The sequence below is a fragment of the Pinus tabuliformis genome, chromosome 7 (genome assembly GCF_031772625.1).
Source record: "Pinus tabuliformis cultivar Carrire ecotype Pingquan chromosome 7, CPIR1, whole genome shotgun sequence".
NCBI classification, from domain to species: domain Eukaryota; kingdom Viridiplantae; phylum Streptophyta; class Pinopsida; order Pinales; family Pinaceae; genus Pinus; species Pinus tabuliformis.
Window position 1 is genome coordinate 1,504,490,021 of NC_142293.1, and position 18,808 is coordinate 1,504,508,828.

An 18,808-nucleotide genomic window follows, 5' to 3' on the forward strand; every position below is an offset into this window, starting at 1 on the left:
CCATCAGATGCCCTGTCCTAGAATGTCGTCTCACAAATGTTCTTTGTTTCCTCCTCTTCTTGTACCTCGATGCCTCCTTTGCATGTTCAACCTCCCCACATAGTCCACAAGGTAAGGCATGGGAGTAAGGGGGTTATCCTCCATTCAAGAAGTCCCCATACTCCACCTCCTTCCTTCTTTATAACCACTAAAAACTCAGTACCCGATTAATAAAACAATCATGGATATGGTGCCCATTTAAACACTCAGCCATCCACTCCCAATTCCTAAGCAATTCCCTTCCTCAAGCTTTGAATCTGTGTCCTTTTCTATGGATAGCCATTGTTTTTATTATTTATATAAGTTCACATCAGTCTTACACAATGATGCTTAAAAAAATATTCACAAAAAGGGTAGAAAATGGGGCAGTTACATGCACTAAATACCCCACATTCTTATCATTTTAATGCAATGGTTAAACATCACTAATGAATAATTAAACTCCTAAGACAATAATAAAAACAATTAAAAGTACCATAATAGAACATCAAATATCAAAACAAAATTTTGATGGCAATCCCCCTCCCCAAAAAAGATCATTTAGCTATTCAAACCAGCCGTCTAAAGCTAGATAAGAATGATATATTAGCTTCTAAAATTTCCACCTTGGAAAGAAAAGGCTACATAGAAATATGACTCTAATCACAAAACCTTGTTTAATGTTTTTGAGCAAGCTTAAATATTGTGGTGGTGAATAGCCATAGGTCACATATTATTTTGGTTTAATCTATCCAATGGAACTAACCATGATTGAGTGTATCCAATAAAACTCCTACCAATTTACATTATTTTTTGCTACTAAATGAATGGCGAGAGAAATCAAAGGCCAACATGTAAAAGAGATTCGAATATGTGAGTAGGTGAAATTATGAGACAATACCTACAATAATTTGCATTGTCATGATCCTAACAACCTCAGTGGATGGCATAGACAAGATTTATAAGCAACTAAAATTGTATTTTTTATGAAGGCAATGTAAAATGTATTCCTTTTTTCACTCTTGAAACTAAATTTAGTTGCCCCCATGGGGGTAGCTCAATTAGTGATTGCCTTGATAATGAAGTGTTATGTTCCATGAGATTCCAAGTTCAAACTCCAATGTGGGTCAACCAACAAAAAAAGAATCTGAATTTAGTTACAAAATTATTCCTGAAAATATTAATAAAATTATAATATATTTTTAATAAAAAATTGTTGTATTTATTTTTTATTTGCTATCACAAAAGGTAAACTCAACAAAGTGATAACAAATGACTATTGAAATCTTTGGATAGGAATACCTTCATATCATTGAAGCCCATTTCTTTATCCTAACTTTAATATTTTTTTGTTATACTTCAAACAATATATTATATACATTCACAGATACAAACATAAACATCTTCTCCATGTTATATACACAAATATCCCCTCCAAGTGAGTTGTTGTAATGATTGATAGAGTTTGTGTAAAAAAAAATTAGTACCACATATACCCCCATCTATACAACATGTTTCTAGGGGGTTCTTACCATCCCATAATTTATAAACTATTATGTTAATGCGAGGGCTAGTATTTTTGTAGATATAGGTTTATACATTGTTGCATACTATATATTAACTGATATACGAAAGGATATAGAAGAGAAGACAGATATTTTAAAAGGTTATAAACTATTTCACAAAATCAAACATGGTCTATGTAAGATTGTTTATCATCACGATGTAGGCATATGCATTGATAGAGAGAAAATCAGTTCATAATATTAATCAATACTTCATCTTCAGCAAAATCACTTTGATGGATTAAACAAACAAGCAAATCCTTAAAACACAATATTTGATTCATTATAGCCCAAGTGACACTCACAAGTATTTCTAAAGAAAGAAAAATTATGTGTAGATTCCATTTAACTATAACACAAAAAATAAATGACTAACGTTGAAATCCACAAGCCTAGATATAGGAGATCCACACAATTCAGAAATGACCAATTCTGATGGTAATTAACTGTAGAAGATGAAGTATGATAGTATATTGAAAAATAGCTTGGGAAAGAGTCGAATATATAAGTTGGAAAAAAAAATATTTAATTTCCATTATTTTCACCCATCAATATAATTGCACAAGCCTTAGAATTCCCTATTCAAGCCAACCCAAACAACCACGCAATCATTAAACACACATTGGCGTGCTTGCAATTAATTAAGAATAATTTTCACTTCAATCACTTTTTTCTTTCCAAAATAAATGGACGAACATTGCTAAGTTAACCTTGGATTATGGAAGTCCTGGAAAACATACAAGCCATGAAACCTTATAGCATACAACCATGAGTCTACAATTTTCCAACCACATACATGCAAACCCAAGTGACACAATTACCATTGAACTATAGCAAGAAAAACGAAATGACTATATGTTAATCATCCACATACATGCGTAACCCCAGGAGAAAGTTTTTCTCCTATGATGTAATTTTAACCAGCAGCCCCTATCATGATCCACATATATCTAGCCTCAAATGCCTATCACCCATTCTTCAGTTATTTATCTGTCCTATTCATTTTATGAAGGTGGGGTCATATATTCTAAGGTACATTAAGAATTTTTTCATGTAAGTGCTTTCATTTAATGTTTTGGTGTGTTAGCATGAATCATGGGTTGAACTGGATTATGGATCATGATGTTTTGGGTGTGCACTTGTTTCTTCATTTCACCTTAGTGGCTATCATTTGCTCCTAGTCTAGTGTGATCTTCCTTAGGGTCTTTCTCTCACTATCTAGGAGGGGCGCAAATAGGAGGATATGATGGTGTTGATGTGTCCATAATATTCATACTTAACACTTTCCACGTCTTCCCTTGTTCTTTTATCCCATATTTTGATTGGGTTTTTTTAGTTTCTCATGTTGGTTCCCTATATACCTCATTCAATGAGAAGAAGATGTTGTAAATGCCCAAGGTTGATGAAACAATAAGAAAATAAAAAGCACAAGCCCATTGTCAAAATGAAAAATAATAGTAAGGGATTTAAAGCAATCAAAATCCAATAATAGTTTGAACTCTACCCACTCTTATATAGTCAATTTCCCCTAGAGTATACATGCATATTTCATGTTTATCAAAGTAAAAAGGACTCTCAACGAATATCCTACCCTTGATGAAGTGATAAACTTCCCATCATTAAAGGGTGTTTATATCATGTTTGCCTGATAATCAATAAAGGTTGTTAAACAATCCAATTAAAGCAAAGCAAAAGGCGGATTAGGGGCTTGGATAAACAAAGGTGAGGGAAGGTAACTTGAGCAACTAAATTCTCCCTCTATAGAGGTGCTCATGGATGATGGTTTTGCATAACTTAGTATAATACTATGACACCTTTCATCAAGTAAACCCCAAGTCATAACATAGATCACTCACACCTATCATTTGAAAGGGTCACCCTAGGAACTATTTGTAACATACATAGACCCTAATTCATGATTAGGGTTGTAGGGTTTATCTAGACCTGAAATTCAAGGTGAATCATTAAGACAAGGTTATTAAATTTCATCTTTATTCTATCTACTCAAAACCTAATTCTGATAATGCCATCATCCTTTGCTTGTCAATACCTTTCCAACAATAAAAAAATTTCATCATATTAATGTGAGGTCTTATCACAAAGATATGTTCATTCAAAGATCTACGCTTTAAGGGCCACATCAACATACTTATAGATACATGTTCCTAACATGTGGCACTCCTTGCCCACATGTCATAAGTGCATTAATCCATGTCCTCAGTCAGACCATGTCATTCCACATCATCACGCCACATTGTGCCATGTCATGCATGCATCAAGCCGACAACAATTGCTCTGACCTTCTGATACCCAATGATAAATTATGGACACCCATATCTAATAGTTGATGGGGTTCCAAGTTCTATTACTACTAGGGGAATGCCCAATAAGTCGTCTCAATTCTCCTAAAATATTGACATTTGACTACCAATCACTCAACATGCCAAGAACGAGGCTATGTCACCTAATGTTCTTTGAATTTCGCAATCAACGATCTACTAGGTTCCATTAGTATAAGGGGTGATCTTGATATGGGGCCCAAACTTCCCAAAAGCCCAACTCTTGATATCCATGAAAACTTCCACCTAGCTACTATGTGGTGTGCACTTTGTCCACATTGTGCCACATCAACTTACCATGTGGACCATCAAGTCAACTTCCATGTCATCAATGAGCCATGACACATCATTTACCATGTCACCTTTCCTTGTGGTTCATCGCGCATTACAACCAGCAACCCGTCATCACCACTAGAACCAGCAACCCACCGGGAACAAGATCTCCCGATAGAGCTAAAACACCTACATGACTATTAGCACCTGTTGTATCTTCCTAAGCCCTACCACACCCTACTTTACCTTTATTCCCCCACCTTATTTACCCCATACCTAACTACAGTAAATAAATTACCCTCATTGTTCAACCTGCACACTATGCACTACCTGACATGTATTAGCCATACACTAGAGTGAGAAGAGAAGGATGGATGAATATTGATCATGGGCATTTTCTTTATATTATATGAGAAACACCAAATTGATAGCTTGTTTATCTCTCTTGCTTAATTGTACTAGTTGTTGGCTTGGATCTGGTACCAGGGTTGATCCGTTTGGAGATAATTCAAGTTTGATCCGGTGAAATAGATCTGGAAAAGAAGGTTAGCTCTAGAAATTATTAGCTCTGGTTCTGGTTGGCTTAGTTACGTCGTTGGCCGAGAAGGGAGGAGCCAACAAAGGGGATGAAACAAGTTTTCAATTCTGGTTGGGATAATTACATATATAAAGCAATCTTTGTATATAAACTATAATTTTGAAAAACCTATTTAGAAACTACTACCTATGAGACTTTGACCTTCAGAACTTTCACTCTGCCTTGGGACAAGCCTTTTGAAACAAACTCTGAATCATATAGTCATTTCCACATCATCATGACACATCCACCAACATTATTGGGCTTTGGTTTTTGCTCACACAAACTCCAAATTCCCAATACCAGACACTCAGTCCCATCGAACGACAGCTCCTAAACCACCCATTAGGTGACAATATTTCGGGTTTTGTCTGTATCAATCCAACAAAATCCACTACACTCTCCCAATACATTGAAAGTCGAAAAGCAAACACCTGATACTTTTCCACTTGACAAGTTTGATCACCCCTCTCAGTCAACTAATAAATTTTACGAGTTTTGTTAGTATAAAAGGTTTTCACAAGGGTGGTTCAATGAGATCCCTAACCTTTGGGGCCTCATATCCCAATGTTTAACAATTGAAAGCCTCGCACCCCTTTTTTTCCTACACTCTTGGTCTTGTCTCCCTTACTGGGCCATATGACTAGTGGCTAGTGCTTACGACCTCTAATCCTCAAATTTTCAAGACTGTCGAAACTAAAGGAAAGTCAATACTTGAATTTCTAAATTGATCGATACCAAGGAAAAACATGCTTGCAAAGGGAACTTCTCAGTGCATCTCCATGGCTAGAAGAGACTTTTACAAGGCAAGGATCTGCCCCCGAATACTTTTAAAATTACGAATGTTCTTGTTATCCCTTATGTACCCAAAATATTTCATCTCTTTGTGAAAATTCCTTTAAATGCAACAACTGGAAATTATTCTTCTAACTAGTTAATTATTATTGTGCGGTTTATTTGCTACGAAAAACAACGAATAATTCACATTGACATTATTCACAAATAAAAATTACGTTGCGGAAATAAAAATGTTGGAAACTGAAAAATGCTAACACACACAAAAAAAATTGTGACACTGTTATTTTTGGACAAATGTCCTTAAAAAAACCCAATGTGGGAAAACCAGTGCAGCAGTGAGGGTTTTTATTATTATGAAGCAACATAACTTCTTAGTACACTAAAATGTCTCCAAAATGGCAATTCTATCCAAGAGAAATATTGGAAAAAATATATTGAGGGATTTTACCCTCTCTCCAAGCAATCTCAGCACCTGACTGCCTCTTAAAAGAAAGTCATCCACCCTGCTCTACGCAGGCTCTGTGTCACCCTAACATGGACCCTCTCATGCTCAACCCTTAACTATTGTCAATCAAGCCATCTTGCTTGCTGCTGACTCGTAAAATGTCTCTCTAGCACTTTGGAAAATATTCTCAGCCTCTAGAACTAAAAACGACCTTCCCTCCATCTAAATCAAATTGCTTTGTTGAAGCAACTACGTAATCCCTATGATATTTCCTAAAGAATAATTTCAGCCTCCTTTTTCTGACTCTCTAGAACTAGAAACTACTCCATAATAGTGCTATGCTACCCCTTTGTCCTTGGCTACTTTATCACTAGATCAATCTTGTTGCTAAATCACCTACATTGTAAAATCAAACTACCCAAATAACTGAGTATCTACACTGGTGTTTCCTCCATCTACCCTTTGACCTCCTCTTGTAATCTCCAGTTGGGACTCCAATGACCACGCATAAAACTTAATCGATGGTTGAGATCATGTCCAAGTCAATCCATGTGAGTTTCTAAATAATTCTCACCTTTCTTAATTAATTACTACTAATTAACCATTTTTCCTAAGTTAGACTTAGGAAATTTTTAATTATGGTCAATTAATTTAATTGAGCCATCTCTATGTGGAATTTCTAGAAACTATTTTTGGGTTTTGGAGAACTCATGTGTTTTAGCCTCTCCATAAAGTCTCGAGACTAGAACCCCATCTGATGCTACAAAAACTAACACTTCCTCTTAGCAAGGAAGGTGTTCTCTCCAACTAGTGTTGCACAACTGTCACAACACCATATCTCTGCAACATCCTCCAACCATGTTGTTGATGTCTAACAATTGTAGTTGGTTGCTACTGTCCACCAACTACTACACTAGATTTCATTCTTGTGCCACTAATTGTAGCTAAACCATTATGCATCTGTGTTGATGCTGACACTACACTATACAACTTGCATTGCTGCCAACTCTGCATTTGCACTACAACTCACACTCCCTCTCGACTGTCGTTGTTGCTACTACAACTAAGAAGCACCCAAAATACTGAATTAATTGTGTCTATGTGCTTCAAATGTCTCCTAAGTCTTTGATTGCTACTAGCCTCTATACCATCCATTGGGAAATATGCAATGTTGTTGACTCTGCTACTGAGCCTCCTACTCTGCTGTCAACACTGCTCTGCCCTCTTCAGCATATGATTACCACTAGTTTGCAATTGTTGCTCTGGAACTGACTACAACAACTGACACTAATCGTCCTGCTACTGAATATTGTGGGCCATTGTAGCAAAGGTAATGATCCATGAGGAACCACCATATGATGCTTTCCTCACTAGACTCTGCCTATTTATTTGCGCAACTCTGGGATTAAATCTCATATCACCCCACCTCACTCCTAGAGGTATAGCTGCAAACATGGAAAAATCTTCCTCCAACCTCAAGGACAACTTTTCTATCTCTGGAGATGTTTATGCATGATCCTGCTTCTCCTGCTTTCCCTTCTTACTCTTAGGAAATTTGGTATTGTAGTGTCCAAACTCTCCACACCTGAAGCACTTGACCTTAGATAGATCATTTGTCTTCTTCTTCTCTCTGTGTGAGTCTTGTCCTTGACTGGGACCTATTGCTTTCCATGTTGATGCTAGGGCCACATTGTCTTCCTCCTTCACACCCTTCGATCCCTTATTGCTATTGTCGTTGATGGAGCTCTTTAATAGATCTATTCCCATCTCCTCCTGTGAGAGATCAACCCACATCATGTTCCACCTAGGAAACATATCTCATTCCAGAATGCCTTTGACAAAATTCTCCCATTCCTCGATGACATTGTTCAGAGCTAACCTCGCCATTTTTGTAGGTGGAGACATCTCTTCTATAGCAACAAGCTTATCCCAAATATCTTAAATTCTGGTAAGAAAGGGATCAATGCCTTCACCCTTCTTCATCCTAGCATTCCTCGGCTTCTCTTTCAAGAATGGATTTTGCTGCTCGGAAGGATTCTGATATACCCCTATGAGAGCATCCCACATATCCTTGTCCATATTCTTGGCTGATATGTGCGAAGAATATATGGTCCTGGATTCCATCCAGGATCATCTGCCTCATCTTGGCCATCTCCTTCCTAAATTCTTTCAGCCGATCTGCATCAGTATGTTCTGCCACAACTTTCTTAGTATAGGTTTTCAGTCCATGCTCCTCTAACATGATGGACATCCTTTCCTTCTATATGCTATAGTTGGAAGCTCCCTCCAACTTGTCCTGATATTTAAGCCTAACTTTGTCCATTTATGTAAAAGCCCAAAACTAGGAAATAAATGGGAATCTCCTCTCATTTTCCTGCTCAGTTTCCTGTTCTAAAACTCCAACTCCCTCCTAGAATGCGCAGAACTACTCTTTCTGCCTTAAGCTTCTTTTTGGGACTACTCGCCCAGCCTTTCTGAATGTCCTTCTCTGGAAAATTGGCACATGAACTGTAACCCCAGCAACTCGAACTGGATGCTTCTAGCAAACTAGCGTTGTCTTCTGCAACAAGAAAAATTGTGGATCCCCTCCAGAAAACTAAAATTGGAAACCCTCTAGGAAAATATGGAAATTCCTCCCTCTGTGTGCGCAATTTCTCTTCCACCTAATGCTAATTCTGCTCTAGCAAACTACTACAAAACCCTTCTGCGCCTAGACAAAAAATCTGCTTAGCAAAAATACTGAGTTTTTGCTACTCCCTCTGCCTACTGGAATCACTATTCTGGAAAATTTGAATTTTCCTGCAATTGCAACTGGAAAATCAAACTCTTACCCAATAATTCACACTACCTAGCTAGGCACTACGCAACCTCTAAAAATTTCATCGCGCATTACAACCAGCAACCCGTCATCACCACTAGAACCAGCAACCCACCAGGAACAAGATCTCCCGATAGAGCTAAAACACCTACATGACTATTAGCACCTGTTGTATCTTCCTAAGCCCTACCACACCCTACTTTACCTTTATTCCCCCACCTTATTTACCCCATACCTAACTATAGTAAATAAATTACCCTCATTGTTCAACCTGCACACTATGCACTAACTAACATATATTAGCCATACACTAGAACGAGAAGAGAAGGATGGATGAATATTGATCATGGAAATTTTCTTTATATTATATAAGAAACATCAAATTTATAGCTTGTTGATCCTACTTGTTTACTTGTACTAGTTGTTGGCTTGGATCTGGTACCAGGGTTGATCCATTTGGTGGCTTTGACATAGTTCAAGTTTGATCTGGTGAAGAGGGATTTGGAAAAGAAGGTTAGCTCTGGAAATTGTTAGCTTTGGTTCTGGTTGGGTTGCTTATGTCATTGGTCGAGGGAGGAGCCAACAAAGGGGATGAAACAAGTTTTCAATTTTGGTTGGGATAATTACATATATAAAGCAATCTTTGTATATACACTATAATTTTGAAAATCCTATTTAGAAACTACTACCTATGAGACCTCGGCCTTGGGAACTTTCACTCTACCTTGGGACAAGCCTTTTGAAACAAACTCTAAATCATATAGTTATTTCCACATCATCATGAAACATCCACCAACATTATTGGGCTTTGGTTTTCGCTCACACAAACTCCAAATTCCCAATACCAAACACTCGGTCCCATCAACTGACAACTCCTAAACCTCCCATTAGGTGAAAATAGTTCAATTTTTGTTTTCATCAATCCAACAAACTCCACTACACTCTCCCAATACATTGAAAGTCGAAAAGAAGACACTTGATACTTTACCACTTGAAAGGTTTGACCACCCCTCTCAATTAACTAATAAATTCTACGAGTTTTGCTAGTATAAAAGGTTTTCACAAGGGTGGTTCAATGAAATCCCTAACCCTTGGGGCCTCATATCCCAATGTTTAACAATTGAAAGCCTCACACCTTTTTTTCCCACACTCTTGGTCTTGTCTTTTTTACTGGTCCATATGACTAGTGTCTAGTGCTTAAGACCCCCAATCCCCAAATTTTCAAGACTGTCAAAACTAAAGGAAAGTCAATACTTGAATTTCCAAACTGCTTGATACCAAGGAAAAACACGCTTGCAGAGGGAACTTCTCAGTGCATCTCCATGGCTAGAAGAGACTTTTACAAGGCAAGGATCTGCCCGCAAATACTTTTAAAATTACAAATGTCCTTTATATCCCTTACGTACCCAAAATATTTCATCACTCTATGAAAATTCCTTTAAATGAAACAACTGGAAATTATTCTTCTAACTAGTTAATTATTATTGTGCATTTTATTTGCTACAGAAAACTATGAATAATTCACATTGCAATTCTTCACAAATAAAAATTACGCTGCGGAAATAAAAATGTTGGAAACTGAAAAATGCTAACTCACACACAAAAATTGTGACACCGTTATTTTTGGACAAAAGTCCTCGAAAAAACCCAATGTGGGAATATCAGTGCAGCAGTGAGGGTTTTTATTATGATGAAGCAGCATAATTTCTTAGTACAATAAAATTTCTCCAAAATGGCGATTCTATCCAAGAGAAATACTGGAAAAATATATCGAGGGATTTTACCCTCTCTCCAAGCAATCTTGGCACCTGACTGCCTCTGAAAATCAAGTCATCCACCCTACTCTGCGCAGGCTATGCGTCCCCCTAGCACAGACCCTCTCGCGCTTAACCCTTAATTGTTGTCAATCAAGCCATCCTCTTTGCTGCTGACTAGGAAAATATATCTCTAACACTTTGGAAAATATTCTCAACCTCTAGAACTGAAAATGACCTTCCCTTTAGCTAAATCGAATTGCTTTGTTGAAGCAACTATGTAATCCTTGCGATATTTCCTAAAGAATAATTTTGGCCTCCTTTTTATGACTCTCCATAACTACAAATTCCACCATAATACTGCTATGCTACCCCTCTATCACCTGCTACTCGATCGCTGGATCAATCTTGCTGCTAAATCACCTACACTGTAAAATCAAACTTCCCAGATCACTGAGTATCTACATTTGTGTGTCCTCCATCTACCCATTGACCTCTTCTTGTAATCTCCAGTTGGGACTCCAACAACCACGCTTAAAACTTAATCAATGATTGAGATCATATCCAATTCAATCCATGTGAGCTTCTAAAGAATTCTCATCTTTCTTAATTAATTACTATTAATTAACCATTTTTCCTAAGTTATACTTAGGAATTTTTTAATTATGGTCAATTAATTTAATTGGGTCATCTATATGTGGAATTTCTAGAAACCATTTCTGGGTTTTGGATAAATAATATGTTTTAGCTTCTCCATAAAGTCTCAATACTAGAACCCCATTTGATGCTACAAAAACTAAAACTCCCTCTTAGCAAGGAAGGTGTTCTCTCCAACTAGTGTTGCACAATTGTCACAACACCCTATCTCTGCAACATCCTCCAACCATGTTGTTGATGTTTGACAATTGTAGTTGGTTGCTACAGTCCACCAACTACTGCACTAGCTTTCATTTGTGCCACTGATTATAGCTAAACCATTATGAATTTGTGTTGATGTTGACACTACACTATACAACCTGAATCGTTTCCAACTCTGCATATTCATTGCAACTCACACTCCCTCTCAACTACCATTGTTGTTACTGCAACTAAGAAGCACCCAAAACACTGAATCAATTGTGTCTATGTGCTTCAACTGTCTCCTAAGTCTTTGATTGCTACTAACCTCTATAATATCCATTGGGAAATATGCAATGTTGTTGACTCTGCCACTGAGCCTCCTTCTCTGCTATCAACACTGCTCTGCCCTCCTCAACATATGTTTACCACTAGTTTTCAACTGTCCCTCTGGAACTGACTACATCAACTGACATTGATCCTCCTGCTACTATTTATTGTGGTCCAATGTAGAGCATAGGTAATTATCCATGAGGAACCACCATATGATGCTTTCCTCACTATACCCTGCCTAAATATTTGTGCAACTCTAGGATTAATGTTGATATCACCCCACCTCACTCCTAGAGGTATAGCTGCAAACATGGAAAAATCTTCCTCCAACCTCGAGGACAACTTGTTTATCTCTGCAGATGTTTCAGCCTGATCTTGCTTCTCCTACTTGTCCTTCTTAATCTTAGTACATTTGGTATTGTAGTGGCCAAACTCGCCACACTTGAAGCACTTGACCTTAGATATATCATTTTTCTTCTTCTTCTCCCCCTGTGAGACTTGTCCTTGACTGAGACATTTTTCTTTCCATGTTTATGCAAGGGCCACATTGCCTTCCTCCTTCACACCCTTTGATCCCTTGTTGTTATTGTCGTTGATGAATCTCTTTACTAGATCTCTTCCCATATCCTCCTGTGAGAGATCAACCCACATCATGTTCCACCCAGGTAACGTATCTCATTCCAGAATGCCTTGGAGGAAATTATCTTATTCCTCGATGACATTGTTCAGGGCTAACCTCACCAATTTGTAGGTGGAGGCATCTCTCCTATAGCTACAAGCTTATCACAGATATCCTAAAGTCTAGTAAGAAAGGATCAATGCATTCACATTTCTTCATTATAGCATTCCTCAGCTTCTCTTTCAAGAACATCTTTTGTTGCTCGAAAGGATTCTGATATATCCCTATGAAAGCATCCCACATCTCCTTGTCCATATTCTTGGCTGACATGTGCAAAGATTATATGGTCCTAGATTCCATCCAGGATCATCTGCTTTGTCTTGGCCATCTCCTTCCTAAATTCTTTCAAATGATATTCATCAGTAGGTTCTGCCACAATGTTCTCAGTATAGGTTTTCGGTCCATCCTCATCTAACAGGACGGACATCCTTGCCTTCTATATGATATAGTTGGAAGCTGCCTCCAACCTGTCATGATCTCTAAGCCCGACTTTGGCCATTTCTGCAAAAGCCCAAAACTGGGAAATAAATTGCAATCTCCTTTTGTTTTCCTGCTCAGTTTCGTGTTCTAAAACTCCAACTCCCTCCTAGGATGCGCAGAACTACTCTTTTGCCTTAAGCTTCTTTCTGGGACTACTCACCCAGCCTTTACGAATGTCCTTCTCTGGAAAATTGACACACGAACTGTAACCCTAGTAAATCGAACTGGATGTTTCTAGAAAATTAGCACTACCTTCTGCAATTGGAAAAATTGTGGATCCCCTCCAGAAAACTAAAATTGGAAACCCTCTAGGAAAATATGGAAATTCCTCCCTCTGTGTGTGCAATTTCTCTTCCACCTGGCGCTAATTCTGCTCTAGAAATCTACTACAAAACCCTTCTGCGCCCAGACAAGAAATCTGCTTAGCAAACATATTGAGTTTTCGTTGCTCCCTCTTCCTACTGGAATCATTATTCTAGAAAAATTGAATTTTCTTGCAATTGCAATTGGAAAATCAAACTCTTAGCCAGTAATTTGGACTACCTAGCTAGGCATTAAGCAACCTCTAAACATTTCGGCCTGCTGCTCCATCTGAACAACGAAATTTTCTCTCTTCTGCCTCTGAGCTTCCTGTCTGTCAAATATGTTGTGATACCATGTGAAAGTTCCTTGAAATGCAGCAACTGAAAATTATTCTTCTAACTAGTTAATTATTAAGTAGTTTATTTGCTATGACAAAAAACAAATAATTCACATTGTAATTCTTCACAAATAAAAATTATGTTGCGGAAACAAAAATGATGGAAACTAAGAAATGCTAGCACACACACACACACACAAATTGTGGCACCATTATTTTGGGACAAATGTCCCCAGAAAAACCCAATGTGGGAAAACTGATGCAGTAGTGAGGGTTTTTATTTTTATGCAACAGCAGAATTTCTAAGTACAATAAAATTTCTCCAAACTGGTGATTCTATCCAAGAGAAATATTGGCAAAAATATACTAAGGGATTTTACCCTCTCTCCAAGCAATCCTAGAACCTGACTACCTTCGAAAAGCAAGTCTTCCACCCTACTATGTGCAAGCCTTGAGTCACCCTAGCGTAGACCCTCTCACGCTCAACCTGGAATTGTTTCCAATCAAGCCGTCTTACCTACTGCTAACTGGGAAAATGTCTCTCCAGCACTCTGGAAATACTTCCCGGCCTTTGGAATTGAAAAATACCTTCCCTTCAGCTAAATTGAATTGCTCTGTTGAAGTAGTTGTGCAGTCCCTGCACTACTTCCTAAAGAATAATTTTGGCCTCCTCTTTATGACTCTCTGGAACTAGAAACTCGTCCAGAATATTTCTATGTTGCCCCTCTGCCACCTATTACTCGATCACTAGCTCAATCTTGTTGTTGAATCACCCGCAATATAAAATCAAATTGCCCAGATAATTGAGTATCTACACTAATGTGCTCTCTATCTACCCATCAGCCTCTTCTTATAATCTCCAGTTGGGACCCAAACGACCATTATAAAACTTAATAAATGGTTAAGATCATCTCCAAGTTAATCCGTGTGATTTTCTAGAGAATTCTCACCTTTTTCAATTAATTACTATTAATTAACAAGTTTTCCTAAGTTAGACTTAAGAAATTTTTAATTATGGTGCATTAATTTAAATGAGCCATCTCTAGGTGGAATTTCTAGAAACGATTTCTATGTTTTGGCGAAACCCTATGTTTTAGCCTCTCCACAAGATCTTGAGACTAGAACACCATCTGATGCTACAAAAACTAACACTCTCTACCTTAATTCTTGGTCTTCCTTCACATCCTTTAATAGAATTCTACCAATTCTAGAGTTCCTCAATGAACTCTTTAGTACTTTCCACTATATGCTCTAGAAATACTCTTTCCTCTTGAGTACCCCTTTTTAATCAAGGATTCTATTCTTGTCTCTAAGCTCTTATGATCCCTAAGACCCTCTAATTACTTCCACAAGCATAAAGCTTCTCTTGTATGTTTACTAGTGTACCATGGAATTTATCCATAACCAAGACTAAAATGATATCAATCCCATGCTTAAGTTAACCATTTACTTCTTTCCTATAAACATGGAAGACACAACACAAGAGTCCATTAAAGATGGATTATAAGGAAGTAAAACACCATGTAGTTATTTCAACTTATATCTACTAATTCTCATCATAAATAGACATCACACGGATCATAATATTCTTTCAACAGATAAGCGCATAACTAGCTCATTTCATATATTAATATTTCTTCCTTGTTAACATAATTTACATTACAGAAATGAAGTCCACAAGTGTACTTCTCTAATTAAGATTATATGCTTTTTGTAACTAATGGAAGGTGAGCCACATTCCACCCCACCGTAGGCTTAGTTGCATTGTAGTATTTCTTGCAGCTAGCCAAGCCTAATTGAGACCAAGAATCTATGGCAAGCTCTAACTTAGCATTATAGGGTGGATTCATGAAGGCCACTCTCCTTCATCAATTCAAGCTCATAAGTTTAAGATCACACCAACCTACAGTCCTACCTAGTTATTATGGGTTATTCCTTGCTACTTTACATAACAAGCACTCGAGGGGGGGAATGTATTCAAGGCTACTAGTGGTGTATGAATGAAGGCCACTCTCCTTCATCCATTTGAAACTGAGTATGGATTCTTTTAGCCTATCGAGCTAGTGCATATTCACATTCACAATGTGGCCACAATGAGGCTTGCACAACACAAGGAGAGACCTTTAATTAGTCAAGAGTCCCTCAATGCATCTCTTTGGTGCTTTGGTGTATCATTTCCAATAGTTGTCTTAGTAGATGGGTCATGTTGAGCATGCACAATAGAAAAGGATCCCTTAGCTTATTCAAGAGTCCCTCAATGCTTCACTTTGACGTTTCATGCATAACACAAACAAATTATCTAGCATTCCAATTGGCCCTTTGGCTCAAGCTAAGATTCACTCCCTGACCTCACTCATAGAATCATATGAACAAGGATCACACAAAGGGTTTTCTTTTATTCGCATGAGAGCCTCATGTCATCTCTCTGCTCTACTCTATGTTGCCTTTCCACCAGCTCCCACACTACCTTCTCTCTATCTCCTATTTTCTCTAGTTTCTCCCTTTGATGGAATTATGTGGGTGGTCATAAGTTTTCATAAGAGAGGGTCCACTCCTCTCACAATTGTTGCCAGTTATTACAACACCTTCCACTTAGATATTTTTAGGGAAAATTTGACAACGTTTGAATATTGATTCAACCAAATAGTTAATTAGTAAGGTTAATTCCATGTCTTATCATTGCCCATATGAAGGCTTCACCTCTTCATCATTTGGTATTAATTATGATTATAGTTATTTCAAGTCTTTTGCTCGTTTACATTCTCATACCCATGTAAGGATTGTTAACATAATTACTTCAATTGAAATATTAGCAAGGTTAAGTGTTATGTATGTTACATTGTTCATCCCCTTAGGGTTGAAATCATTTAATAGGGACCTATGATGACCCTCCCATTCCTAAATATGAGAAATTGTATATAGTCACAAGCTAGTGAGACATTTGAAGATGATACATGTGTGAAGTACTTTGGCAATTCTAACATTAAATATGGTTGACCTTGATGTTCTTATGGTTCTTGTACCCATGATGTTGATCTCACTTGATTCCTTTAGTATGTGTTAGATGATTCTTCTAGGTGCACCTATTATTCCTAGAGGAATGATGTCCAACACTTCACAAAGGACATCCATTATTGTTCCTAGATGATGCAAGGCACTTGCAGAGGATGTTGAGCACCTTTTGAGGGGCATTGACCTTGAGGATGACTTGACATAGATCTTGATCACCTTTTGAGGAGAGTTGACCTTGAGGATGGCATTGCATAGATGTTGATACCCTTCATCTACCCTAGGACCTTGGATGTTGGATTTATTGGCTACGACATTGCTTTGGAAGCAAGTGTACCCTTGAGATGGCAGGATGCCCCTAGGCTAACATTGCACCCTCTTAAGATATGTTATTAATCTATTAATGATGATGATTACTTGTGACTCCTTTAGAGGGAAGATTGCACCTTCTTCCATGGTGATGTCATGCCCCCTCTTGATGATGTCACCCATATGCTACAATTGATGATGATGTGGGTTTTATAGGATGATGTTGGGCTTGAGAGGGTACTTTTAGGCAATGGGGCACTACTTTTAGATGAGGAGATATGATATATGGGATGAGACAGGTTGTCCTTGAGTCATTCGTTGCACTTTTTCATGGAGAGACGTGACTTATGAGAATAACATCACCCTTTGGAGGAGATTATGCTCACACATGTGGTCTAATTGAGATTTTTTTCATGTAATTTCATTATAGAGGTTATCTTTGGGGTTGGCTTGATGACCTATCCACCTTGTATCATGGATTATGGGTTTTTCAGGGCTTTTAGCCTATTTTAAGGAAAAATCGCTTAGTTACTCTCATATGATATAGGGGAGTGATTCATATTTTGGGTTCATTGTCACAATTTGAGATAATTTATCTCTTGATTAGATTCCTTCTCTCATGTGTGCTACGGAGTCCTAATTGAGAGACATTTCTTAGGTGGAATTGTGATGTGACGTGATATTTTTTCATGGATGCTTATGGTGGATCTTGGATGATTCATGGTGAAGTAAGCTATTTTATTTGCTTTATTTTAGTATTATGTTTCATGGGAAAATTGTTCATGTGCTAAGTTAGTTTATTTAGTATTTGCTTCATTATCCCTTTTTAAGGCCTTCTTACAAGTATTTGAGGAATAAAGATAGATTTTTATTTCATGTAATCATCTAGAAAAATCTAAAAGCCTAGATATCAAACACTATGGTAAGTTAGTTTACTTTTCGTAGTTTGTTTGGATCTATTTATGACTCCAAAGAAACCCTAGATTTTTTATGCCTAAATTGGTATACCCTATATTGAGTGGGCAATATTCTTCTCTCTTATGGTAATCCCCTAAATTATAAAAATCATATTTCATTTTATTTTATGGTTAGGGTTTATTTGTAGCAAAATCTTGTATTTTCAACATTAAATGGCATTGATATATGCCTCTAGGGTTATACATTACTCAAAAAGTGAATTAGATAAGTAGAAATATTGTTTTACATGCAATTTAAAGCCATGTTTTAGGGTTGATGTCAAGGGTTTTATTGCTATTGTATGCTTTATTAACCATGGAATATTCTTATATCTATTTCCAAATTTTCTCTTATGTTTAGCCTTTATTTTTACACTTATTTATCATAGTTTCAAGGACTAAATTTGTTGTTGTCATAAACTATTGCATTGCTACAATTTGTTGATTGTAAACCCTAGTTTGTGACAAGCTTTAAGTATTTCCTTATTTGGTGTGTTCATGAACCTATTTGAGTCTCTTAGGTCAACCATAGCCTTAAGATTGAGCCATATCTACCTTGACCCCAAATCTAGAAATTAGTCTTTCATCCACTATACATCGTAATTTGTTATACTTATCTTTGGTGGATCTTCATTTTAGGATCCTTAGGAGGCACTTAGCTAAAGTTCTTTGGCTTACTTGATCCCTAAGCCCTACCAGAGAATCTTCCCTTGTGTTGGATTACGTCCATTACTAAAAAGAAGGAATAAAGTAACAACGATAGCACTCCCGAGCATTGCACATTGTCTAAATCACCTAGTAAAACTTTGTATTAGATGTTAGATTTTGTTTTAACACTATCCTCAAAATCCAAAAAAAACAAATATGTATTAAATCAACCATAAACTAAATGCTTAAAAACTATGCAAATCATAAAACCTTAATTAAAAAAACCACACTTGAAAAAAAAACCACCATAAAAATTAAAAAAATTAGAAA